Source organism: Giraffa tippelskirchi, chromosome 10, assembly GCF_054371585.1.
Source record: "Giraffa tippelskirchi isolate mGirTip1 chromosome 10, T2T-mGirTip1v1.2.pri, whole genome shotgun sequence".
Classification (NCBI taxonomy): domain Eukaryota; kingdom Metazoa; phylum Chordata; class Mammalia; order Artiodactyla; family Giraffidae; genus Giraffa; species Giraffa tippelskirchi.
Window position 1 is genome coordinate 31852893 of NC_137284.1, and position 12253 is coordinate 31865145.

Here is a 12253-nt window from a genome sequence, read left to right on the forward strand (position 1 = left end):
AAATTGCAAGTCCCAAGCACTATACCCAAGAGGGTAGAGGAGAAGTTTTTCCTGCCATATATCAAACAATTTATATAAGTTCACTTAAATATAGCCCATCCTATGTTCAATGGTAACTATTTCAGTTAACTTAAACAGAGGGACTCTGATTTATAAGAATTTTATAACTGTCAGAAATTCACTATGCATTGCAAATAAAGCCTTCTCCTTTGGCCATCTCCAGAGATTAAAAACAGTGCTTCACAAGGAAGAAAATTAACCCATTCAGGCCAAAGAGGTCTGCACATTTAATATGAGTCACCTGTACCAACTCTGAGGCACCTTACTGAAAAAATGTCTGTTGAGAATGCCATTTCTAAACCACAAGATTTTGTTCAAGACAAAGCAGAACAGAAAAATAATACAACAGTTATTGCTCTCCACCTCCCTCCAACCACCAAAACTTAATATATATATATATATATATATACACATGATTTTTTACCTTAATTAGACATTCCCATTGGTGTCCAAGAACATTGTGACTCAAGTTTTCTTGTGTGCAGCAACAGCGTTTATCCTAGGATAAAAAAAAAAAATGTAAACTCAGAGTCTACCTACTTTTAAATCTAGTAATTCATAGTTTATACAAGGAAGTAAAGTAATGGGAAATGCAGGAAAGTTCTTCATGGGAATGGTTAAAACAACTAAAAGCGATGGTTTGCCTAAAACCTAAGTAAACCAGTGACAGGTGTTTTATTAGATCTTTCTTCTAAAGATATTTTGGAATATGAGCTGGTTCTTTTAGAAACAGACTTATAATCTATGAATTCCTGGCAGGCAATCAGTATATCTTGGAAAAGAGAGGAAAGAATTTTTCTATGTCAGAAATGCCTTGGCCAAATGATTTAATGACTTAGAGTTTTATTTTCTTCATCTGTAAAATGAAGGTGATAATACCTGCCCCATAGGCCTATGATGAGGATTAAGTAGATGTGCAAAGTGGCTGCACATTGCCTTGCACACAGCAGACACTGCATATGCACTAGAGCCCCATTCCTTTACAGTCCTCTCCCTGCAGCCTTTTGCTTCTCTTATAATTACTTCCAACACCTTATCAGTGTTTGCTCCTTGTTATTTAACTGAAAACAAAACTCAGTGACTTCAAAATAAAAGTGAGCAAAAAAGAGATGATGTCAACTTCACATTTACTAATAAGAACATCTCAGTGGATTGAATGTTCCTTATGTTCTAGGCCCTGTACTAATAATTTTATGTCAATGATTTCTTTGGTCCTCCCAACCACCATACAGAGAAGGTGCTATTAGAAAACTTAAAGATGGAAGTGTTAAGCCCCTCTGTTCAGACAGCACAGCTCCTAGGTTATAGAGCTGGGATTTGAGTCCACGGGATCTCACCTCAGACTTGCCACCTTCACCACCCCTTCACACTGGCTTGGCCACTAGGAGACTCTCTGCATCACAGGACTGTCATATGCTCCAAGTGATGTCACACACTTGATTTTTCTCTCTCTTCCCTTCCCCTCACTTTCCTTCCTTTACCTTCTCTCCTCTTGTTTCCTTCAACCTTTATTTTTGATCTGAATACACCCTTTTGCTTATTTTGTTCCTCTGGTTTGCTCTGACCAACTGGGACAGAATATTAATCACTATAAGTAAACTGAGTTATCCAGGGTCAGACTTTTACTAGCCATGTCACTTAGATGAGTCACTTAACTTCCTTGGACCTTGGCGTCTCTTTTGTCTGTAAAATGAATGCATTAGACAAGATGATACCGGAAGATCCTTTCCTGTTTACTGGTCCTTTCACTGGCTCCTTGGAAGAAGTCTTAGGGCAGGCTGGTCAAGAATCTTCATAAATATGTAACTACTGTGAATTCTAACATACTTATAAGTTTAGGGGGAGATGTGTGTATTTACATACACTCTTCACGGAGCTTAAAAATAAGAATACGGAAGCTCAAAGAGGATAGAGAACTTACCAAAGGCCACACAGAAATGGAAGAGTCAAAATTTGAAGCTAAGTTCACCTGTCTAAAGCCAAAGTTCTTTGCAATATCCAGAAAAGTACTGTCCAGACCAAGTAACTGACCCAAATTAGCCTCATTTCTAAGATGTGACTCAAAATTTAGAGTGGCAATAATAACCATAGCCAGTATTTACTGTGATTATATTAAGTGCCAGCAGTGATGTGGGAACTTTACATATATTATCTCACTTCATCTTTCCCATCAAACCAAATGCCAGCTACAATCATCACCCTCCTTCCATAAATGAGGAAATTGAGGCACAAACTAACATTACTTGCCCAAGATGCAGAGCTAATAAGTAGGGGATCTCTTGAATTAAGAGTGACTAAAAAGCTAGCTGGGTCTTCCCTGGTGGTTCAGACAGTAAAGAATCTGCCTGCAATGTGGAAGACCTGGGTTTGATCCCTGAGTTGGGAAGGTCCCCCAGAGAAGGGAATGGCTACCCACTCCAGTATTCTGGCCTGGAGAATTCCATGGACAGAGGAGGCTGGCGGGCGACAGTTCATGGGATCGCAAAGAGTGGGACATGGATGTTATGATTTATGCTCACTGGCATGTGGTAGCTAGGTTGCACTGTCAAGTTTATAAGCTGCAGTTATGAATACAGGAAGAGAATGCAGAGAGGTTAGTGTGAGGGTGACCATAAACACAGCCTTGTTGTTTAGGAATTCACAGACTCCAGCAAAGGAGAAGAGAAAGACTTGTTTTAGAAAGATTAGCCAGAGACTGCTGGGACCCTGCCTCCTGCACTGTCTCCCCATGAAATTCACCAGCCATTGTCATTCTGTCTGACAAGGAGAAAAGAAGCGACAAAGTGCATTTCAGGGGAGGCTGGTTGTTAGCGAGGTGTAGGACACGTCCTTCACACTTAGGGACTCAGACCTGTGTGCTGTCTACCCTTGCGCAGGGGGACATCAAGCTCCAAGAAGAGAGCACATAAAGGAAGCATTCAATGAGTGAAAGAAACCATCTTTAGGCAGCTGGATCCAGATTCATCAAGAAAAAATGCTTTCCAGATGCATTCTGAACACGAGGACATGATTAGGATGGAGAAGGCAGTCAAGTCTGTTTGGCTTCTTCGGGGGATTTGTTTGTATATTCTAATTGCATCATCATTTAGCTTTATTTCATCTGGAACCTGGCTGCCAAATGAGCATATTGATTACCTGTCACAGATGCATATTTCTCAATTACAAGCCATCAAGGCTTGTAAAATCTCAACCACGTCAGGACCCAGGAGTGGATTTAGATTGACTGTGTGTAGTCACGTTAGTTACCTTCTAGTGAGTATCAGTGGAGTAGGAAATGGCAACCCACTCCAGTGCTTTTGCCTGGAGAATCCCAGGGACGGAGGAGCCTGGTGGGCTGCCATCTGTAGGGTTGCACAGAGTCAGACATGACTGAAGCAACTTAGCAGCAGCAGTGAGTATCAGCTACAAGGCTGGCATCTACCCACTGCACATGCTGCCTTACTTAAATGTCATAACTCCTGCAAGGTAGACATCATTGCCTTCCTATCTCTTAAGTGAGAAACAGAGGCTCAGGATAATTAACAGTTTTGCCCAAGGCCACACAATTAGTAAGAGCTGGAGTAGGGATTTGAACTCATGTGTAACTTCAAACTCCACAGGGTTCTCTGCCTCATACAGGCAGTGGATGCACTATTTCAAAGCGTGGACTTTGATGTCATGCTGTCTGACTTGAAGTCCCAGGCCTCTCTCTGCCTAGCTCTGTGATCTTGATTTTCTTTTTTAAAAAGGTTTATTGAAATAAAGTTGATTTACAATGTTGTGTTAGTTTTAAGTGTCAGTTCAGTTCAGTTCAGTCGCTCAGTCGTGTCCGACTCTTTGCGACCCCATGAATTGCAGCACGCCAGGCCTCTCTGTCCATCACCAACTCCCGGAGTTTACCCAAACCCATGTCCATCGAGTCGGTGACGCCATCCAACCATCTCATCCGCTGTCATCCCCTTCTCCTCCCGCCCTCAATCCTACCCAGCATTAGGGTCTTTTCTAATGAGTCAACCCTTCGCATGAGGTGCCCAAAGTATTGGAGTTTCAGCTTCAACATCACACTTTCCAATGAACACCCAGGATTGATCTCCTTTAGGATGGATTGATTGGATCTCCTTGCAGTCCAAGGGACTCTCAAGAGTCTTCTCCAACACCACAGTTCAAAAGCATCAATTCTTCGGCGCTCAGCTTTCTTCACTGTCCAACTCTCACATCCTTACATGACCACTGGAAAAACCATAGCCTTGACTAGACATACTTTTGTTGGCAAAGTAATGTCTCTGCTTTTAAATATGCTATCTAGGTTGGCCATAACCTTCCTTCCAAGGAGTAAGCGTCTTTTAATTTCATGGCTGCAATCACCATCAGCAGTGATTTTGGAGCCCAAAAAAATAAAGTCTGACACTGTTTCCACTGTTTCCCCATCTATTTCCCATGGAGTGATGGGACCAGATGCCATGATCTTAGTTTTCTGAACGTTGAGCTTTAAGCCAACTTTTTCACTCTCCTCTTTCACCTTCATCAAGAGGCTCTTTAGTTCTTCTTCACTCTCTGCCAAAAGGGTGGTGTCATCCGCATATCTGAGGTTATTGATATTTCTCCCGGCAATCTTGATTCCAGCTTGTGTTTCTTCCAGCCCAGCGTTTCTCATGATGTACTCTGCATAGAAGTTAAATAAGCAGGGTGACAATATACAGCCTTGACGTACTCCTTTTCCTATTTGGAACCAGTCTGTTGTTCCATGTCCAGTTCGAACTGTTGCTTCCTGACCTGCATACAGGTTTCTCAAGAGACAGGTCAGATGGTCTGGTATTCCCATCTCTTTCAGAATTTTCCACAGTTTATTGTGATCCACACAGTCAAAGGCTTTGGCATAGTCAATAAAGCAGAAATAGATGTATTTCTGGAACTCTCTTGCTTTTTCGATGATCCAGCGGATATTGGCAATTTGATCTCTGGTTCCTCTGCCTTTTCTAAAACCAGCTTGAACATCTGGAAGTTCACGGTTCACATATTGCTGAAGCCTGGCTTGGAGAATTTTGAGCATTACTTTCCTAGCATGTGAGATGAGTGCAATTGTGCAGTAGTTTGAGCATTCTTTGGCATTGCCTTTCTTTGGGATTGGAACGAAGACTGACCTCTTCCAGTCCTGTGGCCACTGCTGAGTTTTCCAGATTTGCTGGCATATCGAGTGCAGCACTTTCACAGCATCACCTTTGAGGATTTGAAATAGCTCAACTGAAATTCCATCACCTCCACTAGCTTTGTTTGTAGTGATGCTTTCTAAGGCCCACTTGACTTCACATTCCAGGATGTCTGGCTCTAGGTGAGTGATCACACCATCGTGATTATCCTGGTCGTGAAGATCTTTTTTGTACAATTCTTCTGTGTATTCTTGCCATCTCTTCTTAATATCTTCTGCTTCTGTTAGGTCCATACCATTTCTGTCCTTTATCGAGCCCATCTTTGCATGAAATGTTCCTTTGGTATCTCTAATTTTCTTGAAGAGATCTCTAGTCTTTCCCAATCTGTTGTTTTTCTCTATTTCTTTGCACTTATTGTTGAGGAAGGCTTTCTTATCTCTCCTTGCTATTCTTTGGAACTCTGCATTCAGATGGGAATATCTTTCCTTTTCTCCTTTGCTTTTCGCTTCTCTTCTTAAGTGTACAGCTAAGTAAATATACATATATATGCATATATATATATATAGGTTATTACAAGATATTGAGTATGGTTCTTCATGCTATACAGTAGGTCCTTGTTGACTATCTATTTTACATGTCATTGTCGTTTAGTCTCTCAGTCATGTCTGACTCTTTGGGACCTGATGGACTGTAGCCCATCAGGCTTCTCTGTCCATGGGATTCTCCAGACAAGAATACTGCAGTGGGTTGCCATTTCCTCCTCCAGTGATTTACAAGTAGTAGGGTGTATATTTTAATTCCAAATTCCTAATTTATCCCTCCTTCCTCCTTTCCCCTTTGGTTACCATAAGTTTGTTTCCTGTGTCTGTGAGTCTCTTTCTGCTTTGTAAATAAGCTCATTTGTATTATTTTTTGCTGTTGTTTTGTTGCTGTGTTGGACTCTTGTGACCCCATGGACTGTAGCCCACCAGGCTCCTCTGTCAGTGGGATTTTCCAGGCAAGAATATTGGAGTGGGCTGCCATTTCCTTCTCCAGGGGATCTTCCCAACCCAGAGATCGAATCATGTCTCCTGCATTGGCAGGTGGCTTCTTTACCACTGAGCCACCAAAGAAGTCCACATATATGCAATATCATCCGATGCTTGTCTTTCTTAGTCTGTCTTACTTCCCTTAGTATAATAATCTCTATGTCCAATGTTGCCACAAATGGCATTATTTCATTTTTTATATCTGTGTAATATTCCATTACTCATTCCATTCCACGTGGTGTATAATCACATCTTGTTTATCCATTCATCTGTTGATGGACAGTTAGGTTGTTTCCATGTCTTGAATACTGTAAATAGTGGTATTATGAACAGTCTCCCCAAGATGAACTTTTCATTATTAGGTGAGTTTCAACCCACCCGTGTATCACTGTTCCCAATTTTTATCTATTGAATATATATTTTACAGAACCCTCTCTACATTCCACATCACTGGATGTTGTGTAGGCAGAAGTGAACACAGGCACCATCTCTGCATCAAGCTCACAGCCTAAGGGGGTGATCTACAATTACACACTTAAAATGTCCTAAGAAGGAAATGATAAAGATGCAAGGATGGAAAAAATTGAGGGCCACAGGCCGGTGGATGGTACAGGAGCTCTCTGAGAAAATGTCATTGAAGCTGAGATGACAATAAGAAGGAAGCAACGTATGATGATGAGTGGGTGACAGGTTCCTGGCAGAGGAGGAGAGTGTGTATAGATCTCGAGACAAACAGGAGCATGGGAACCAGAAGAAAGCATGTGGAGCAGGGGAGAAAGGGAGAGAAGAGGGTGGAGATGGGGTGAGGATTGGTGGAAGAAGTTGGAGGAAAGGGCTAAGGCCACATCATTCAGGGTCCAGTGGGCCACTATGAGTGCTGAGTTCTGAGTCCTACACAACCTTATGTAGCCTGTGTTGGCAGAAGGTCATTCTCACATCTCATTGTCATCACGTGCTTATTGATCTGTTTCCCCTACAAGACCATGAACTTCTTAGGAGCCTAGGAAAGTGCTCAGGACAAGGCACACATCCAGCAAATTGACTGAATGAACAAATGGCATCTGAAAACACTGCAATTCTATATGATTCTATTGAAATCTTATAAATATAATCATATAGATATAATTATACAGGTATAATAAGACTGGAGTAAAATAAGAAACGAGCATTTTTGCTCCTGGCTAAGAATCACATCAATATGATATATTTACATATATATTTGCACTTATGTAAAAATAGATAGGCATTACATATTAGTAATTATAGCCACCATTAATAGTTTGGCACCAGGCTCAGGGTCATATATGCAAACTATTTAATTTTCATGAAAATAAATATGAAGTAGTTATTGAGAGAAAACCCAATAGCAAAAACAAAAACAAACAAAAGAGGCAGGGCAGTTTAAATAAATAATCCATGGTGACAAAAGTAATAGTTAACAGTGCTAGAATTTGAACCTGAGTATTTTACTCAAAGCCTACTTACTTAGCAACTTTTTGATATGTTTTTTAAGTTAGTTATCCTTGGTAAAATTTAAACATTTACAACATAATATCTACAAGTTATTGTCACTGAAAAGAAATGAGTAATAGCAAACATTAAAAATAGAGACATAGAATTTTTAACAATAATTAATGGTTAATTGGGGCTTACACAGTGGCACAACAGTAGAATCTGCCTGCAATTCAGGAGACTTAGGTTCTATCCCTGAGTTGGAAGATCCCCTGCAGAAGGAAATAACAACCCATTCCAGTATTCTTGCCTGGTAAATCCCATGGACAGAGGAGCCTGGTGGGTCATAGCACACAGGGTTGTAAGAGTCAGACACAACTTAGGGACTAGACAACAAAATGGTTAAATACAAAATTTGATGGAATCTTATTAGTAATGATTAGAAAATAATACAGAAAAAAGATAGCACTCAGTGCATTAGAATGTGTTTTACAGTTGCTTTTGTTTTAATTTTCTTTGTTTTTATCATGTTGCCTTATATTACACAAAAATTAGCAGGAAAAGGGAAGCAATGGGAGGTAGTTTCCTAGCAATGACTGACCAACAAGGTGGCTAGATAAGTTAATATTTGTATTTTTTGCACTTTTTCTATTACTCGCCCTGTGTGTGTGCTAAGTTGCTTTAGTTGTGTCTGACTCTTTGTGACCGCATTGACTGTGGCCCCACCAGACTCCTCTGTCCATGGCATTCTCCAGGCAAGAATACTGGAGTGGGTTGCCATATCCTCCTCCAGGGGATCTTCCCAATCCAGGGATCAAACTCATGTCTCATGTCTTCTGCACTGGCAGATGGGTTCTTTACCACTAGCACCACCTAGGAAGCCCTCGTAGACCTTGACTAAAACGCCTCTTTCTTGCCCTGCTTTCTGAATAACTCTTATTCATTCTTCAACACCCAGATCAGATTCCTCTCTGCCTGGAAAGCCCTTCTTGGCCTTCTGGGGTCCTGCTCTACCACATCCATCTCTTTCCTACAGTTTACAAAATATTATAGCATAACTTTTGTTTCATTCCATGCAGAAACCTAAGCCCTACACTTAGTAGGGTGTTTATTAATATCTATTGAACAAATGAGCAAGTGAATTATTTTGTCACTCATTTTCTTTTAATGCAAAGGCTGCCAGGTTCTAAGTAAAGGGAACAGAAATATATACTTATTCAGATGTGGCAAACCCTGCTCTGGACACATTGTGTGAATGACTACAGGTAGTATTTATAATGGACATCACTGGTGGCTCAGCAGTAAAGAATCCACCTGCAATGCAGATAATGCAGGAGACGCACTTTCAGTCCCTGGGTCAGGAAGATCTGGAGGAGGGCATGGCAACCCACTCCAGTATTCTTGCCTGGAGAATCCCATGGACAGAGGAGCCTGGCAGGCTTCAATTCATGGGGTAACAAAGAGTTAGACACGACTGAGCATGCAGGCAGTATTTATGCTAGCATTTTTTAGTATGTTCCTCTATTCCATTTAATAGATGAGTGAAACAGGCTCAGAGGAGATAAACTATTCCCATTAGATAAGAATTAGTTTTCCTGAGGAAGACAGTTCATGTCATGGGAAAAGAGTATTGGGGAGTTGGAGAGAGATTTAAAAAATAATAATAATAATAATAAGATGAAATGAGGCTGAGCAGCATTTGGAGGGAGAGTCTAGGATGAAATCTCTGCTGCCCTAGGACTGGTGAGCATAGGCGTTAAGAGCATGAGGACTGAGGCCAGCCCACCTTGATTTGTATCTTAGCTCCTACCACTCTCTACATATGTGACCTTGGGAACTGAGTAACCTTTTTGAGATTCAATTTACCCATCTGTAAAATGGGGATGATGATAGTAACATTCACCTCACGGGATACCTTGAGAATGGAATGCCATGAAACAAGCTTCCATTGTCCTTGGCACTTAGAAGGCTTATGTCTGTGAACTATTACAATTCAATGCTTTCATCAGGAACAAAGAAGCAAAGTTACACATTCAATAATGAGTATTGCCTTGGGGGATACAGACAAATTGAGGCCTGACCAGAGGATGGTTAGTAGAAAAGAGGAAGACTATCCATATATTAAAGACATCCCTGAAATGTCTGTTGTGAAAGCAGAATATTCAGGAAGGACATGGCAGCTGCTAATTAGGCAACACTTACTTGCCACAAGGCATTGAGCCAAGCTCTCAGCACCCTCATTTTGTTCATCCTCACAGGACCACTATGAGAGAGGCTTCTTTTAAACCTTTTCTTAGAATCAGGACTGTTCATTTTACACCAAGGAAAATTAGGGTCCGAGAACTGATATGACTTGACCACGGTTACAAAGTAAGTAAGCACAGGATGCAGACCCAGATTTATCTTGTGCCAAAGCTGGTGTCCATGGCACCACGCTGTGCCACCCCACAGGTCCCCTTCTTCATCCTGAGGGCTTGTCAGGAACCAAAGGCAAGGAAGAGAAAATTAATTTATTCTGTGTCATTCCAGAAAGCTGAATAAACAGAGTATGTAAGAAAGGAACTTTAGTTCAACATTAGACAAGATCTTTTTAGCTGTACAGAGGCACCTGTGAAATCAGGGAACTACCTTAAGGAATCAGACAGGCATTGAACTTTGTCTCCATTTCTTAGCAGCTAGGAAACAATACATATACTAACATTCTCTAACGTTCAGTTTTCTTATCTGCAACGTTAATATAAGAATCCTTAGTTAGTTTGGTTGTTTGGAGAATAAGATTATGTATGCAAATTGCTGATCACCAGCCTGTGTTTGCTCCTTCCATTTACCCCATTTTTTAAGCAATTGGAGCTGTTCAATAATGCAGTAGGAGGAAATGATTCATATTTCCATTCCTTGCCCATGGAAGTGTGTAAGCAAAAGGTGTGTTGGTGAAGTGATTGATAATGACAACTCAAACCTCAATGGATAGAAGAACTTTGGGAAACCTCCAGGTCTAAGAATCTACAAAATTAGGAAGAATAGATGATTTTTTTTAAAAAATGATCTTACTAATTTGATCAGGGTGTTAACATTAAGGCTACAAAATTGAACAGAAGTAAACATGAAAAGTGAGAAGGAAATGGCAACCCACTCCAGTATTCTCGCCTGTGAAATCCCATGAACAGAGGAGTCTGTCTGATTACAGTCTGTGGCATTCCAAGAGATGGAAACAACTTTGGGACTAAACCACTACCAAACATGAAAGGAGAAGTTCTACATTTAAATGTTAAAAAAAAAAAAGAGCAATAACACCAACACAATCTTGGTTGTAGACAATGAGGAGGTAGAGTTTGATCTTGGTACAAGTGAGAACATGCTGGGATCTTCTGTTGATCACCAACTTAATGTGTGACTCGATTTCTAAAACAAACACATACTGACAGAGAATAAGCCTAACTATTCAGGCTACATTGCACATTTAGAGATTCAGGATCTAGGCTGGGGTCTTATTGTCCCACTATACTATGTGTATCTTACTGGGTGAAAATTCCCTTTTAAAGTCAGTCTACAGGTGAAAATTTTCATATAGTCAAAATCAATTTTGAAAATACTAATTTTACACATAAGGTAGAATATGCATGGTTTAGGGCATACAATCGTGTTAGGTAATTCATTTGCACAATAGAATTAAAGCCCTGCATGACTAAACTATGTTGAAATTAAAAGTGTAATCACTTTGGATTTTTTTTAAGATTTTTTAAATTTAATTTAATTTTTTTATTTCTTTAAATTTTAAAATATGTATTATTTATTTGATTGTCCCGGGTCTTAGTAGTGGCACACGGGATCTTCAATTTTTGTTTCCACATGTGGGATCTTTTGTTGAGGCATCTGGAATCTAGTTCCTTGATCAGGGATCAAACCTAGGCCCCCTGCATTGGGAGCCTGGAGTCTTAACCACTGGACCACCAGGGAAGACCTCCTACTTTACTTTTTAAAGTTTAACAAAATTCTAATGGAGAATGAGAAATGGGTGAAGGATTTTAGTATTACTGCTTGTCTTAAAATTTTACTCAATTAAAAGAGAATCATTAAGACTTTATGATTTATAAATAGATTGTTGTGCAGATTAAATGAGGTAATACATATTGATCTTAACTAATCATTAAATTTTAAGAAGAAAATTTAATTGACCAGTCAAACTGGTGCACAAGGTTAGGTTGGACTGGGGGCTGTGCTCTAAAGCAGGATTCAGCAAACTATGACCTGTGGGCAGTATATGGCCAGCAGCCTATGTTTGTATACCTACCAATAATCAGAGACTTTTGCATTATTAAAAGTGGTAAAAAAAGAAAAAAGAAGAGGAAGAAGACTGTGCGGTATATCCTGTATGTGGTCTGCAAAATCTCAAATATTAACTCTCTGGCTCTTTATTTAAAAAAAAAAAAAATTCTGATTCTGGCCATGAACGTGAAAGTGAAGTCACTCAGTCATGTCTGACTCTTTGTGACCGCATGGACTATAGCCTACCAGACTTCTCTATCCATGGGATTTTCCAGGCAAGAGTACCAGAGTGGGTTGCCTTTCCCTTCTCCAGGGATCTTC

At 40.2% G+C, this 12253-nt stretch overlaps 1 long non-coding RNA gene across 1 annotated transcript in view; it reads right to left on the reverse strand.

Annotated features, from left to right (window-relative positions):
* Positions 1–484: 484 nt before the first annotated feature.
* LOC145524755 (uncharacterized) overlaps positions 485–12253 on the reverse strand; it is a 402061-nt gene continuing 390292 nt past the window's right edge. Inside the window, exon 6 of the long non-coding RNA XR_014067813.1 lies at positions 485–559. This is a non-coding gene — a long non-coding RNA (uncharacterized LOC145524755). The remainder of the gene's footprint in view (positions 560–12253) is intronic.